General features: G+C 42.8%; 1 long non-coding RNA gene across 1 annotated transcript; it reads left to right on the top strand.

Moving 5' to 3' along the window:
• The first annotated feature begins 985 nt into the window (after positions 1–985).
• Positions 986–3,235, top strand: LOC125988306 (uncharacterized). The gene is made up of 3 exons (XR_007488276.1): positions 986–1,464; positions 1,546–1,727; positions 2,139–3,235. It is a non-coding gene; the product is annotated as an uncharacterized lncRNA (long non-coding RNA).
• The last annotated feature ends 14,007 nt before the right edge of the window (positions 3,236–17,242 follow it).

Here is a 17,242-nt window from a genome sequence, read left to right as displayed (position 1 = left end):
GGGCTTTGCGGGATGCGTGCTTCCAGGTGGCCGAGGGAGTGTTTTGGCAGGCCGGACCTGCGCGAAGCGAGCGGGGACCTGGAGTAGGTGGAATGTTAATCGTGGAGAAAAAGAGAACATGTGTGACAAAGAGAACGGATGGAAAACACATGTCCCATTTCACACTTATTTACCTTCGAGAACTCAGCCCCCCCCAGATTAGAGGCGGAGGAGCGTCGGCGGCAAAGGTGCAAGCCTTTAAAGTTTCCAACTTTGATGGCCACGCCAACTCTTTGATTCAAACATTGGGGAGAGGGAAAGAGGAGACCTTGAGAGGCAGGATGGCCAGCAACTGTACAAACAAGGAGCGGCGAGGTGAAACATCTTCTTGGCTCGGTGTCGTCACGCCTGTTGATACGTCTAAACTGTGTTTAATCAACGCGCAATGAACAGTATTCATCTGCTACGTTGTTTGAAGCACATCCTCTGTTCTATTTTTAATGGATGCAGCCGGCCGAGTTTCCCCTGAAGGGACAATAAAGGCAAGCAAATATGCTATGAACATCTTTAGTCTTTCATCCAATCCTGCTGAGGCTGGAAGTCCTACTTACAAACTCGTTTTGTAAAGTTGCGCAAGATATCGCTTTGGAATCGGTAGGCCGAGCCGGATGACCGGTTTGAGCGGACCGGAGTGGAAAAAGTTTGAAAGTCACATGACAAATAAGACAGGGGGCGGGGCTTAAAGACATTGTGATCATCTTGGCTACTTGGAATTCTTATTTTATTTTCAATGTTTTGTGGAATCTTCTTGTTTCAAGGGCTTTTTTTTTTTTTTTTTTTTGCAACGCACCTGTGCTCGTTGACACCAACCAATCAGCTCTCTCGGTCACTCAGGTTGCATTCAGGTGTGCCGCATTGTCTCGTCTGCTGTGTCTATTTAAGTTTGCTGGTTTCTTTTGTCAGTGTAAGTCGGGGTGAGTGCGTGTGCCTGTTGAGTCACTTTGAGTTTAGTTTTGAGCAATCCAAAGTACTTTATTGTCTGTATTTTACATTGCCTTAGGAATTTTTTCATTTTTTTTTGGATGCACACCTGCACAATCTTACCAAATCGCAGCACTTAATAATACAAATCGTAATGAATATTTTCCACCAAGACAAATTTGAGACATTTTCTAGTGAATATCATCTGAATGTATAAAATGCGAGCTGCATATTTAACTTTCAGCTCTGATCTAAATAAGGATTTGTTTGTCTTTGGTTCTGGTCTGAGCTCTAGTTTTCAAAACATGGTTGGGGAAAATACAATTTCACAGCACATTTGTTGCATAGTTCTACGTCATCGTAAGCTCGAATAATCACGCTGGGTTTGTTTTTTAAAGCAGGCGTGGAGAAGAACGAAAGGTATTTTTGTACTTGACGCGCGTGAATGCAAACAAGCTTCATCTCTGTGAACGCTTTGCGGAAACGTCTTGTCTGCTCCCACAGGTGATGAAATCAAATGTAAAGCAAGATGATTTTTTTTAAATGTATTATTATTTTTAAATGAAACCAAGCTTAACCTCGCAGATGTTCCTTAAGGACCCAGCTCGCCTTCTCTTAGCGGCTGTGACGTGAGGATGAAGGCTCTCTGCCTGCCATAATGACTGTACACACAAGATTTTCAAGGACCCGCTCATGACAATCCCATTTTCGGTGTAATTTCATGGTTGTCTTCTTGAATGAAGATATTGGCTGCTCTGAAGCACGAGGTCAGAGTCTCCCTGCTCCGTTTTCTGGATTGTTCCGCAGTATGTTTCCCCTCACTTGATGAAAAGTAATTCATCATTTACACCCCTGAATTCTGCCACTTTTTTTTTTTTTTCTTCTCACCCCCCTAACGGTGCTTTCCATTAACAACTTTGTTCACCTCGCCGTCCCTTCCGGTCCCCGGCGCTACTGAAAGATAGATCGGCTCGATACGGGAGCGCAGGTTAGCGGGGTCCCCCCCCCCCCCCCCCCCCCTCCCTGCCCCGCGTCCCTAATACACTTTGTCACCTTGCTACCTCTGGAAGTCAAAAGCTGTCACAGCTAGCATGGCTCAGTCTCCCCAGAATGGAGTTGGCACCCAGCGGAGCTTGTGAGCTTCAAATTGATTCTGCTTTTTTTCTCTCCTCCACCAGATCTGCCAGGTTCTCTTCAGGGAGGAGCTTGACAGCCGCCTCGGAACCAATCGCAAAGGTGGGCGAAGAACCGGGAACCTTCTCCCCGACCGCCAGAAGGGGGGCAAAGGTTGGCGAGGAGGCTGAGGAAGGGAGGGGGGAGTTGTGTTGCTAAGAGACGCTCTCTCGTTCTCTGCCAGAGTGAAATTAATTGACTCAAGGGCCTCCTAAACTCACTTTTAATTGTTTTCATGTCACTGATGGCCTTTGTGCGCTACAAAAGTACACACATGCTTTCCCCAAAGCTCCTTCTCTCGCTTCGTCGGCAGAACGTGAGCTTTGGATTCTTTTCATCATGGCAGCCGCCGTGAAATAATTGGGCCCACACATATGTAGATTCCTTTACATCTCAATGGTAGAACATATGTCGACCCCTGCATGTGGACGGCCACATTTTATTAGCATGCCAAATGAGGGCTCGCGTGGCTTCTCATTGGGCCAGCTGCTAACATCCGCATGGCGCCCAGAGTCTAATCAGTGAGTCTTTAATGCCGAGCAAAGACGGAACTCTTGAGATGGTACACAAGGGAGAACCTGACCATCTTGCTTCTGACTCTCCTGTGAGCCTTCAGTGAGCAATGGAAACGCTCCCGGGGAGCTAATTCCAAAATGTGGTGATCTGATGTTGCGAGGTCATTTGTGACAATATGCAGCATTGGCATTTCTGATTTGATTTTTTTTTTTAATTATTTTTGTTACAGGCAAACTGGTAGTCACAGTTGATCACTAATCTACCTTTTTATTTTATTTATTTTGTATTTTTTTATTTTATTTGTTTTTTTATTTAATTTATTTATTTATTTTTTTCCAATCTACACTTAGTGTGGTAAAGTAATTTCCCCAAATTGAAAAACTCACAATATTCTGTTTTTTGACGGTCTTGCATAGCCATATTTTTGTGTGATGTCACTTTTGTGTATTATTCCTGAAAATGTCAATGGAAGTTTGCCAAAATCTAAACTTTTAAAATCACTGGATTTACTCTATGAAAAAAATCCAACATGTTCATTTTTGCAATTCCAATTTGTAATTTTCATTTAATTAAAATGTGCAATTCACTCTTCTGTTTTTTATTGTGGAATATTAGACAACCCTGCCAACTATCCCCACTTGTGCTATTTTTCAAAATACTGTAGGCCTACTCTAAGCTTGGCTGCAGCTCCACGGCCGCTTGCACGCACAGAGGGTGCATGTTTGCCTCCAGTCGTTCAACTGACGAAAATATGCCTCATGCCCTGAGACAACAAAGTTTGATGTGCACATCTTCACCTTGGAGCCACAAGAGTACCCAGGTGGCACCGGGGAGGCGAAACGCAGCATCATGGGAACGGGGAGTCGTCGGCGATCTTTGCACGTTTAGCATGGCTGGATAACCCGAGCGTATTAAGGGAAAGAAAAGAAATGCATGCACAGATGGATGTAGGGGCTTGAGGCGGCGAGTGTCCCTTAGCTACGTTGTCATGTTCGAATGACAGTTGCTCCAGGCTAGTGGCACTCAGGTGAAAGACAAATAATTCCACATATATATATATATATATATATATATATATATGTGGAATTATATATATATATATATATATATATATATATATATATATATAAATTCTATTTGAGGTTTCTTTGACATGTAAAGTCCTTTATAAATATATTTTGTATATTTTCTATATAATTTTTATATTTTTATATATTTTTATTATCTAAATGTTAGGAGTTTGCATAAATAGAAAGCCACAAGACATAATAAAAGTAAATATAAAAAAACAAAGTGTTTTTTATATATATTTATATATATATATATGTATATATTTTTTTTCTTTTATATATTTTTATTATCTAAATGTTAGGAGTTTGCATGAATAGAAAGCCACAAGACATAATAAAAGTAAATCTAAAAAAAACAAAATGGTTTTTATTTATATATATATATATATGAGGTTTCTTTGACACGTAAAGTCCATTATAAATATATTTTGTATATTTTTTATATACTTCATATATTTTTTATCTAAACGTTAGGAATTTGCATGAATAGAAAGCCACAAGACATAATAAAAGTAAATATAAAAAAAAAAAAAGATTTGGGCAAGTATAATTAAGCTGCGTGTCTCGTCTCATATACAAACGCGTGCGCATAGTACGTTGATAAGGGGCGTGGCCTATTAGGTGACATCAGGAGTCTGGAGTTTTTAGTGTTTTCATTTTGTATTAGTGTGTTTTACTCTTGGTTTCGCCCGACAAACAACTGACGTTCTTTCAATTCCTTATATTTTACGGACCACCTGAATGGGCCAGGTTCTTCTCAGCAGCTTGAAATTTGCTCTGGAGCTATTTATCCATCGCTGCAAATGTCGGGGTGGAGACCATTTCCTCCCCTCCCGCATGTTTGCTTCCATGCTTTCACGCCACATTTGTTCCAGAAGCTTTAAGTTCACCTGCTAGGCGTGCAGGTGATTTAAAACCGACCTGCTCTAGCATGGCGTCACAGTGTCTCGCTTACTATTAGCATCAAATTTCATAGCTATCATTAGCTACACTGCTCTCACCTCATATTTACATCCAGCCACCACCAACAAGCTTGTCCGGCAGTCTCGGCCCGATAAGGCGGGCAGGTAAAGAACCTTGCTCATCCACTTAACCTCATTCCCGGCCGGTAAAGGCCTCGCTCCGAGCGTGGAGGCTGATTCGCCGAGACGTGATAAGCGAAAGCTCATGGGAGGAGGCTGAACTTGTTGGCCGCGGTACACCGCCATGCCGCAACCGCTGATGAGCCATTGATACATTTAATTAGGGTGGTCCATTCTCCCTCCTCCCTACCACTCTCTGGATCTTCATGTCATTTACACCAGAACTGTGACTGAAGGCAGGGGGGGGGGGAGTAATATTGCCCCCCCCCCCCCAACCCCCAAAAACAGAGATAAAGAAAAAATGTAATACTTCCACATTTTCCAGTGCGCCTTTCATCATTATTCAAAAATTAGTTTTTAATGCAATGGAGTAGCTCCAATCATGTTAAGGTCTCTGTGATCCAGATAGTATCATAATTACAATTAGATTACATTACTGCAATCAGAGAAAGGGGGATCGTTAAGAGAAGGAATATAAATTGCTTTAGTTTTACAAGTACTGAGCAAGCAAAAACTGGAATTAATCTCCACTTAAACATCTTCCCCCTTACAAAACTGCAAAGTACGCCAAATTCTTCCGGCCCGTCAATACAAATTAAGACAGAAGTGGGATATTTTTTTTTTTTTTTTGAAGATAGTTAAGATTTGAAGTTTTACCCACAGATCTCATTTTAACATCCCGTGCACTTTGGGTGCAGGAAAAACATGTTAGCCGCACGGTCCTGCACGAAAATTGCTGTATCTCCATTTTTTTTCCAAGATAAATCTCGTTTACCGTGTTTGGGAATTAGGCCAACTGCATTGCGCCGAACTGGACCTTCCAAAGATATTTTTTTATGACACCTGACAATTTGGTGAATAAGGGCTTATGAGTGTGAATTAGTTCTTCGCTATAATATAATATAATATAATATAATATAATATAATATAATATAATATAACGTAACATAATATAACGTAACATAATATAACGTAACATAATATAACGTAACATAATATAACGTAACATAATATAATTTAGTATAATATAATATAATATAATATAATATAATATAATATAATATAATAATTAATTACATCCCGGAGATTGTGACCTGGCAACAAATGCAAAGTCCTCTGAATTAATAAACAAACTTCTCCAAATTTTCTTCTGTTGTTACTTCTTGTGTATTCGGGCCCGGAGTCCCGACACTTTTGTTTTTTAATTACGTACTGTCGATGAGCCTGAAAAAAAGCGAACGTGATGTCCCGACCGTCCTCTGTAGCGGTCACATTGTGCCGGATTATCCCAAAGTGCAGGATAGAATAAAAATACAAATCAGCCGCAGACACGACGACGAAGCATCAGTGGAGCGATTAAGATTGAAGTTGGCAAATCCCTGAGCTGCTAATGAATCAAGACTTTTTTTTCTTGATGACAGCTGACTATTTCTCCAAACAACAGTTTTGCTTAATTGTACTTGAATGAAGACTTAGAGTACTTTTGTGTCGTCCCGCGTGCTGCAGCTCGCGCAATTAATAATGCAGATGATCGCCTTAGCAACTTTTTCGGGGGGTTCTGCCCATTTGGCCACATATCAATTACCTATTTATTCCCTTTTTAGGCCACGACTGGAGATTAATGCGGGCCTCTAAATTAGCTCACGTGCCAGCCATTTATCAGCTCCCAGAACAATCCTGCAGATTCATCCCGAGACTAAGTGGCGGAATATTCATGAAATGGCGAAAAAAAAAAAAAAGGGTAATTTTGCTCGGGCTTTTGATGAAATAAAAAGCGAAATTCCTTCTTTCGCTCATTTACTTTGTGAGTTTGTGTCATTGTTTTGCTCATTGTCTGGGCAAATCCTTCTTAATTTAGCTCCGCACACAGACTTATATTTACGGCGGAGAAACAGGGCGATACATTACTCTCCAACAATGTGATAATGGCGATAGCGCCGAGCATTGTGCTTGTTTGTAAAGCCGTGGTTCACAGGCCCATAATGGACCGCCATTCAATGCTTGACTTCAGTAATGAGTTGGGTAAACAAAATGAGTTTCTGAATCTGTGCATGGCGGAAGGAGGGGGGAGGGGGAGGGGGGGCGCCGGTCCTTGACACCGCAGCTTTAATCAGCCACTGTGAACCGGCAGTGAAGATGTTATGAAAATGCGGTGGCGGCCTTTGTTGGCCGTCTGTCATGGCATTGACTTTGCTGACACAATGCTACAATGCATGACGGATCAAAGTAATTAAAGTTCCAATAATTTACCTTCCGCTGTTGCGTGTCAAGTCTGCCAGAGCGGCGACTCTCGGGCCCTGTCATTGATTTTGCTCGCCGCTATCTAAGCGTCATCCTTAAAGACGGCTAGGCACGAGGGCAGTTTTAATAACACGCTGGATACAATAGCAACGCTTCACGTGTTTAACCATTGATGATCACCGACAGATGATGGAGAGACAAGGGAGGGAGGGGGGGAGTCTCTCAAACGCCACCGAGAGACTCAGAAGGGTCAAACGGGGCATCACCGCTTCACCTTGTTCGACTTTTCAATCCAGGAGGAAACTCGGCTTTGCGCGTAAATCCGCCGGTATACGAGGATTGTGACATCATCGTTCCCAGATTGACGACTCCCCGCGCGGCGGAGGCGGATTCCGCTCGGGCGCTACGCCGCCCTCCTTTCCTACTCTCGGTTGTGACAATGTGTCATTGTGGCTGGCGTCGGAGCAGGTTCTGTCGGAGTGAGGTGCTTACTTCCTGAGCACGTCTCCTCCCTTGACAAAAGTTAAACGGTTGAAGTATTCCTGTTCTGAGACATGATTAGCGTGTCACACATTAAAATGCCACATTAAATAATCCCATCCTTCAGGCTTTACTTCCTCACCAGGTATTAGCTTCGATGGAGAATTATCCTAAGCTAGTTGGAAGTGGGGAAATCCACAGAAAGATCTTGGCACTCTGCTGTTTGAATTTTCCGATCTGCATCGGTTTTACAACGCAGACGGCGGAAGGCGAAGAAGCCGAGCCGCGGCGCTTAGAGCTGGCGGCGGCCGTGCCGCCAGGTTCTGTCGCTAATCTCTTTTCTCTGCAGACAGAAGTGACGGTGATTCTTCACAGCAAACAACTTGTTTTCCATCACGGTCTGAGCTTGGAACTTGGTTACTCTTTGAGCTTCAGATGGATCCTTTGAAGAAAATCGGGAATTCTTAGACTCCGCCCACAAGGTGCTGCTTTTTTTGTTACCAGGAAGGATTATGCAAAATTGACGGAAAGTATTTGTGGATTTTTTTTTTATTTGGGGAACAATACATGAATGCTAATGACAAAAATCTGAGGTCATTTGAAATTAGCGCTGCAGCTATCAAATATTTTACTCTTCATTCTACCAAATAATCGTTTTTCTTTAGTTTGCTCTCAAACAAGCGAGCAAGTAAAGAAGCACGATCAAAAGCCAAACGCAACGTAGCCCAACAGCGCCGCTAACGTGATGTCACCGAGTTGTCCTGCGTGAATCTTTGGGTTCGTTTCTTTCCGAGACTTGGAGGTCAAAGCCCCGCGGCTGCAACTAAGTGCCGTGGTGCAGATGGGACACGCTTGTCATTATCCCGTGTCACATGACCATGTTTATGAGACATGTTTTGAACATTTCAGAGCCAACACGACAATGGCGCTACAGTGTTGGGGGAACTCTTCTGAATTCCCCCCTGTAGCTACGGATTTCAAACACAAGTATTCTTTGTTTGGAAATATATTTAGCACACATCATTGGCCATCACCCTGTCTTTTGGCTAAAAATACACATCACGCATTCTCTAGATTTAGAATTCATGACATTTGCTTTTCATCTCCTTGGAAAAAGTTGTAAATCCATTATTGGGGGCTTTCAAAGGAGATATGGTCATTTGATTATAAAAAAAAAGTTCACAAACACTGTTATATAATTATAACTGTTGTGGCGCCACAAATAGGACAACTAATCAGATGGCGCTGATAAAAATATAGTATCGCGCGCATGACTCATATCTTTGTAAGATGTGTACTACAACAAAAAAAAATCTTAGATTTGTAAGACGTGTACTACATTTAGAAAAAAATCTTACATTTGCAAGATGTGTACTATATTTAAAAAAAATACAGTTATGGTACTGGCAGTTCAAACTATATGGAAATCCATAATAGCTAAATCAATCAAAACAAAATGGCAATAAAATAAATAATGAGATGGTCCGCATTCAATCATTCGTCAAATGATCCCACTCCCCCAAGAAATTGTTTTCGTTCATTTTTCCCAGAGTAAGAAAAAAGCCAAAATTAATTTCATTCATTATTTCTCAGCGTAAGAAAAAAAAAATCATTCATTTTTGCCAGAGTAAGAAAAAACCCAAATTAATTCAATTCATTTTTCTCAGAGTTAGAAAAAAATAAGAATTTCATTCATTTATACCAGAGTAAGACGTAAACACAACTTCAAACGAGCGGCCATTTTAGCTCGACCTCTCCGACACGACCTCGGGATAAAAAATACCCGAAAGACATCCAAACAAGCAAAGCTGGAAATCAAACTAAAACGATGAGCTTCTGCACTGTCAGTGTGGCGAGCTTCACAACAACCAGCCCTTCATACAAAAGGACAATATGGCGGATTCATGTCAGATGATGACTTAAATGCAGCTGTTGTTCTCCATGTGAATGAAAAATGCTTCTAGGGCCAAAGTGGAGACAGTGAAGGCTTCTCTTGCTGCCGACTGTCCAAAGGCAGCAGTCATGACAGGATGCCAGTGCAAGCGCTCACTAATGCCGCTTCTGTTCCGCCTCCATAATAAACAAACAGAGTTGTAAGTGTGCGCAAGAAAGACCACTGCACAGTTCAGTAGAAGCCAGGTGGCAGATGACGCTGGGAGGAGAGCAGATCCGTTTGTTGCATCGGTGAACATTGTCCAGCCGGGCCTGTCGTCGTCGTGACCCCGGGGCTCCCAGAAAGCCTCCATGTGTTCCCTCCGTGTGTCCCTCCATGTTTTTATCCTGCAGCATGTTAGCCTTTGAGAAAGTAAATGCGGTTTATTTTCGCCAAGGTAGCCAGGAAACAAAAAAGCTGTTCCTTTCTTTCTTCATGACAAAGCAAGAGTGGATTAGGCCCAGAAAAGTGATTCAATTTCCACCTGGAGAAGCTTACCGCTCACATTCTGCACGTGACGAGCGTATCTGCTCGATTGGATATAATTCACACCTCCGACGGAAGCTTACACCTGCTTGAGGGAATTAGGGTTGAGACCTTTAATAAACGTTTAAACCTGTCAGACAAATGAGATAAGTGCATTCATGACCCGTTGCTACCGCCCTAATTCCATCTGAGGGATCGTACCTGCGCCAAACAGCGCCATGCTCCGATGAGGGGGGTGGGGGCGAGCCGGGGAGCCCGTTCGCCGTCAAAAGCAATTAAAAAATATTTCTGATGAAGGTCGCCCCAGCTGTCGCACACGGTGACAAGACAGACGGTGTTTGAGAGGAGGACGAGCGTGAGGTAAATGCTTTCCATCATTATCCATTAATGTGAAAGGAGGGGGGGGGGGGGAGCACTAAAAAAAAATAAATAAAAAAAATACAGTAAGCGTTTACTTCCACTGAGAGAATTTCTCCAGGTCAAATGCAAAACGTTACCGACTAATCATCGGCGCCGTGCAAACGCCAGCTGCGACCTGTGCGAGGATTATCAGTCTCGTGGATCTGGTAGCGAGCTTTTAGCTAAATGAAAAATCTGCTACCGGCCGCGAGCGGGACCAGCGAAGATAAGAAGGAAGACTCCGAGCCGCAAACTAGACGGGACGCAGGCTCATGATGCTTTTATGCATCATTCATTTGTGACAATACCTCTGGCTAACTCCCGCCATTGTTAAAAAAATAAATAAATAAATAAATAAATAAATAAATAAATAAATAAATAAATAAATAGGAATAAATAACTAAATAATAATTAATAAATAACAAAAATAAATAAATAATTTTTGGATGGATGGATGGATGGATGGATGGATGGATGGATGGATGGATGGATGGATGGATGGATGGATGGATGGATAAATAAATAAATAAATAAATAAATAAATAAATAAATAAATAAGATTTAAAAAAATGATTGGTTTGTGAATCACGCCCGACCCGCAAGCACCTTCAGGGGATGTCGGAATGAAATAAAGTGCTTTTGAGGGAGCCAGAGGTCAACGGCGAGGGTCGTCATCTCGCGAGCTTCACCGCCAAGCCGAGGCTAATAGATCTCTATTAGCGCTCTATTACCGACATCTGTAACACTGCAGCCGCGCGCCAAACATGGCTAACAAGGGCAATGTATTTGGAAGTCACTGGCGGGCTCCCTCCGGACGCCGCCTCTCATTACGGAGCTATCAGGACCGTTCTGTTTGCCCGAACGGCACGGGGGGGGCTGAAATAACAATTAAAGGCCTCAGTGGTAGGACAGTCACAAAGCTGCTGGGGAGTTTGGGCTTGGTCCCCAGAGACCCCCGGAGGGCCGGTGGCTCTCCACCCTCATCCTGTGATCTACCAGGAGACAATGTTGAAGCTTGGTCCGTTTATTATTTCAGGTCTAATTCACTCTCGACTCAGAGATTTAGAGTCAAACGTGAGTGGGAAAATGCATGAATGATTTACAAGTCAGGGGACCCGGTATCAATATTACTGAGGAATGCCAGTGAAGTCTCCTTGCCTGATTTCTCAAGCTCAAGCGCGGTCTTAATCAAATAAACCTCCGAGTCTTAAAGGAGAGCCGAGCGATTGGGCTTGCAAAATAAAGTGCCTTTCTCGCAACTAGTTCAAAGTGATTACTCTGATTACGGCTGAGTGCGGCAGCATTAGACACGCTCTCTGTCAGTGATATTTTCATCTTGACACGGGTCTTTTTGAACCGGGGGATCAGGGTGACAAGAGCGCTGATATTAAAAGACATAGCCCGAGGGCGAGAAGATGGGCCCTATCTTTGGAATAAAAGGTTACAACCACGTCCTGTCTTCTGACGGAGACAGATAGAGGTGGAGCTCCAAAGACTCGTGCGCCCGGCACGACAAAGACGAGGAGAAAACTCAACCCCGATGACACTGACGACCACAATGCCTTTTCGCTCGGCGCGCAAAACAGGCGGGATTTGGCCTAAGTCCATCCCAGCCTGATGCTGACCGCATGTCGACTGTCAAACAATGTGGAAATACCCCCAGCGTGATGAATTCTAATCCAATTGGCACTGAAGCCAAACTTGTAAACTAATCTATGTATTAGCCGAGATGGCGCAGAGCGGCTAAATGCTCCTCTGGAACCTGGAGCTGTTTGTCGCCCGCCAGCGATAAGAACCGGCGTCACAGAAAGTGGGCTTAGCTTCTATTCTTCTCCGCCGGAATCACTTGAGTCCATTTTATCACTCTACCTGTGTCTGAGGCCTATTTAAGATTAAGGTCAGTGGGGGGAAAGGCTTCCCTCTGCTCGGATACTTTTAAAATTCATAAGTCAAGAAGCTTAGCCTTTCTCACTGCAAGTCTTCATAACAATGAATATTGGAATATTTTATGTAAGAATAGCTGACAGGGAGACATCTGAGTAAAAATACACTCGTTTCTGAGTGCTGATGATGGACATAAATCCAACCCAATCACATAACATGCATATTCCAAATTTGCATTCTTCACTCACATCTTCCAAAATTTAAGAAGAAATAAACCTTTTCAATATGCAACCAGATTGTCGCTCTTCTGCTTTCTTCTCTTGTGTTATGATGGTCTGGGCCAAGTTGCACAAGCTCCAACTTGCTGCAATTGCTGCCACATCTTCGCTTGTAATTTGGACTGTTTTGTCTTCTTCTCTAAACATTTGAATGATTTATAAGTCAGCTCTAACTCTCGCAGTAAAGGCACGGACGGCCGTGCGCGCAGACTCCAAAAGTTAAAATGACGCAAATCGTCAGGAAGCCTTTTTTTCTCTTGTAGTGTGCAGTAGTTTGCATTTGTCTCATTTATTTATCATGAGTTAGTTTGAAAAGAAAAATGAGGAAAAAAGAAAGAAAAAAAGAAAAGACTTTTGTCATTTTTCCATTTGAAAAGTTATATCATAATAATTATAATCATAATTATATTCCCTGGAGAAGTTAGTTTAAAAAGAAAAATAAGAAAAAAAAATATTTTAAAAAGTGTAAAAAAAAATCAAATTTTTCATTTGAAAAGTTATATAATAATATGATAATCATAATTATATTACCTCAATAAGTTAGTTTAAAAAGAGAAATGAGAAAAAAAGAAAGAAAAATAAGACTTTTCTCATTTTTCATTTGAAAAGTTATATAATAACAATCATAATCATAACAATAACCTTGATAATTCGTTGAATTGAGGCAAAAAGACTGAGTTGCTCACTAATTAGAATACCGTGCCAACGATAAAATAAAACATGTGGATAAAGGATGAAAAGAATCAGTCCAAATGCAAAAATGATCTCGTTAAAGTCCATCAGCCGAGTGGAAAGCACCGAGTCCCCCCCCCCTCCATGTAAAGAAAAATAAGCAGCGCCCTGCAGTCTTGGCTGCTCGCCACCAGCTGGTGCTCCAGTCAGCTGTGGCTACGGAACATGTTTTACATGCTATCAAAGGTGCCGTTGCTTTTTGGAGCGAAATTGACACAATGTCAGACAGTCAGAAAATGGGAAGCCGGCTGTATTTGGGTCGTTGGATCTGTATGAGGGACTGATGGAGGGGGGGGGGGGGTCGGTGGAACACACTAATAAACATGCCAAAGCGCTTCCTTCTTCCGAAAGCACAAAAGGGAGATAAATTCAATAATGGACTGTCCCCTATTGAAGCTGAATATCGAAAGCACAAATATAGAAATTAATTTCTTTCCGCTGGCGTTTTTCGTCAACGAGCGGGACACTTAACCTTTCCACTAATCATTTTCTTTTTCAGCTATGCAAAATTTCATTTTCTTATTTTCTCTGAACTTTAATACTATAGATTTGATCTAATATTTCATTTTTTTTTTGATTGCGGGCCAAAAAGTTGACGCATATTACACCCAGCGAGTCGTCCTCGCGATCCTTAATTAGGAAAGTTCAGTTGTAATTTCCAATTTCACGTCGAACGGTGTCTATTGTGGCAGGTTTCAAACAAGACCGTCCCCTCTCCGGTTCTTCCGCTAACTAATACGTCCGTGTAATGAAAGCCACTTCAATTAACGCAATCACTTCATGTTCAAAATGGAAGTGCTCAGTGGCAAATGACAGGCTAATCTCATCCGCGCTGGATTTTTCTTTCCTGCCGCAGGAAAATGGGGAGAAAAGTTCATTTGGGTACAGTAGTTAACAATACCTTCTCATCACCTTGAGGCCATATTTAAATTCACCATTGAAATCCAAACCCTCTTATTTTTGTCCTTTGTCAACTTCCCCCCCCCCCCCCCCCCCCTTGTCTTTGCTTCCTCCATCAAAACGAAGCAACCTAGAAGCGCGGCTAATTAAGTGTGTGAATATCTGGACCCTAATTAACATATTTGCGAGACAGGGAGGGCCTCGCCAGAGCTGCCATGTTTGCTCACAGCTTGAGCCGCGACGCACGGCACATGGAAGGCGAGGAAAGGAGGCTCCAGGTTTGCAGGCCCCACCAAAATGCCAGTAATTGGATGACCGTCTTATTATCCCTTTGTTGGTTGCAATTCCCTGATTAGCATTTTAGAATATTTTAAATTATAATCCAGGAATTAGGGGATTTTACTGTTTTAGCCCCCCTCTCTCCCTGATCAATTAGGCTGGGCTATAAACAGGAGAGGGGTTTTTTTCCAGGTAAATGGCTGCACGCATTTGCATCCACGTTGGGCCAAACACATTTCCAAGCACTTCTGCTATTCTACCTTGATTGACACATTTCAGAACTTGCCTTTCCCAGCTCACCTGAAAGCTGGTTTGAAAACTATGAAAACTATCGCTCGATGTATAAATGGTAAACAGCTAAAAAGTCACATTTGGAAATATTACAGATTTGGCTTTTTAAGTTGCCTTGATTTTATTTTTATTTTTTAATTTATCTGTATTTATTTTCATTTATTTGTATTTTTTTGTATTTATTTGTATTTATTTTTATTATTATTGTTATTTTTTTAATTTATTTTACATGTCATCATCTTAGTAGAGCAGTCAGTGCCTTAACATTAAATACGATTGCACAAACCAAATTTTAATAAGGAATTTGGTTTGGTCAGTCCTATTTCAATATCAGTAATGTATTAACATACCAATATAGTTATCATTATATTTCATTACATTACATTACATTGCTGTAAATGGCCATTGCACCAAAGTTATCTGAATTAAATTGAACCCACAGCCGATGAAGTGTGTTTTTCATGCTGTTGTTAATGCACTCGCTAACGTTTGTTTGCAAGAAAAAAGTACCTCCCCTCAAAATAAGTTTCTGTAAAGCTCTTAAAACAAACAACAAAGGCACATTTATGACCAGAAAGTCGTCAAATATGAGAAAATGACATTATTAGTCTACGGTCATGCTCTCAACGTCGCCCGACGTTTGTTGCCCGTTTCTCCCTTTTGTATAAAAAGTTAAAGATGTCACGGTCATAATCTGACAGCGGAGGTTTTAGTTAAAGCAAACGTGTCATATTGCGCTTCTATTAGTAGGTCGCCATTGCACTATCGCTGACATGAGAGTCAGCGGCGTGTCACCTCAATTTAAAGTTAAGTACTGTGACAGTTTAATATGCCAGCCGGATGAAAGCCGCCTCTGTTTCGGCGTCTCGTCAAACCATTTTCAAATGGCCGATAAATAGGGCTTATTGTTTCAGCAATCAAGAGGAAGTGTCTGTCTAATGCGGCAGCCGACACCCCCGTCCGCTGCTTTTTTTTTCTCTCTCTTCTGGAGATTTGCCGTTGGAGCTGGAGCGGCGCTACCTAGAGGTTGAAGATTATGCTTTCAACGCAGACTGAGCGCCTGTCAGCCGAGGGTCGTCCAGAAAACGGGTGGGGGAGTGTGAAACCAACCAAAAGACAAATCAGAAGGCCTAATCTGGTTCTTCTTACTCAGTGAACTCAGGTGAAGCCGTTCCTGACATCTATCAGCTTCGTTATTTGTCCGCTTGGCCGGGACAAGTCCTGCGAGGGCCACTTTCTCCGATCGTGACCGTCCAAGCATCCTCGGGTCTCGTAATTCCATCGGTGCCCGACGGACGACGGTTGATGCTGTCCTCTGACACATCATTAGCGGTAGAGGAAGTGGGAGGGGCACAGGTTGATAGCCATTAAAAAAAAAAAGTGGGCTACAGGTGGGCAATTTTGGCGGCTGCACAAAAAGGCGCCAAGGGGGACGGCGGTGTGGAGATAAGGACTATTAGGCCGGTGCGGGGTGGTCGCGTCAGGCGTCCGTTTGTTTTGAATTCTATCTTTTACACGAGGTGGAGGGGGGAAAAAAAAAAAACGAGGTGCCGTGAAGCTTGAAAGCGTGCCTGACATCTGAAGTCTTCTGATAGCTCCCCGCCATGCTCGGGAAAAAAAATTAACTCTGACATGCGGATGGAGCCTCAGGAGCTTAATTACATCAAAGAGAAAGGGATCCTTGTTAGATTCCAGCCAAACAAAAAAGAAAGAAAATGATCAGGACTTTTCAAGGCTTTGTTTGACATTGAGAAGACACGGCTCGAGTGTGTGAATTAAAAGTGTGCGGCGGCGAGAGGAAGTTTGTCATGCGGAGGAAGGAGAGCGGGGATTATCCAAAAGACGACGAGACGTCGGAGGGTGGCACGTCACCGTATCCCGCCCGACTCCGGGCGGGATGCGGGGCTGCTGGCTTCCTCGGTGACTACAAAAGAAGGTGGGAGCATCCCCTCCCCCCCTCCCCTCAGCCATCCTATTGACGGGGATGACAATAGTCCCTCGACACACCATTATTCTTGACCGTCAAGCCGACATCAAACGGGCAGGGAGCTGTCCCTGTCAAGGCAGCCGGAGCGGCCTCGGCGCCGGTTCGGAGTGGCGAGAGAGGGAGCTTGTTACAAACGTTGCTCGCTCTCCACCTTGCTTATTGGGCCAGCCTCCGGGGAGGGGTCCTCCAAAGAAACAGGATCGAGAATCAAGACGTGAAGCGTGTGACTTCTTCCACGGGAAAGGGGGGCAAAGTTTGAATAAATCTTGAATTGATATTTCACAAAAGAATCTTTCGCCATCTCACAATTCGGAGGATTACGATTCCATTGATGTTCCGATACATAGGTGGTGTCAAACCTAAGGCACGCGGGCCAGACTTGGCACACCAAATTATAATATAGGTGCAAATTGTGTGTGGAAATTATTTTGCAGATGAAGATCTAGGTAGATGTTTAAAGTAGCTAATCGCTAAATAGGTTGTCTTATTTTAAAGGGAAACTGCCTGGCACACATTTGGAGAGAACCTCACTTTGATCCGAGCAAAATGGG

This window comes from Syngnathus scovelli, chromosome 2 (genome assembly GCF_024217435.2).
Source record: "Syngnathus scovelli strain Florida chromosome 2, RoL_Ssco_1.2, whole genome shotgun sequence".
Taxonomy (NCBI): domain Eukaryota; kingdom Metazoa; phylum Chordata; class Actinopteri; order Syngnathiformes; family Syngnathidae; genus Syngnathus; species Syngnathus scovelli.
This window is presented reverse-complemented; position numbering and strand designations above follow the sequence as displayed.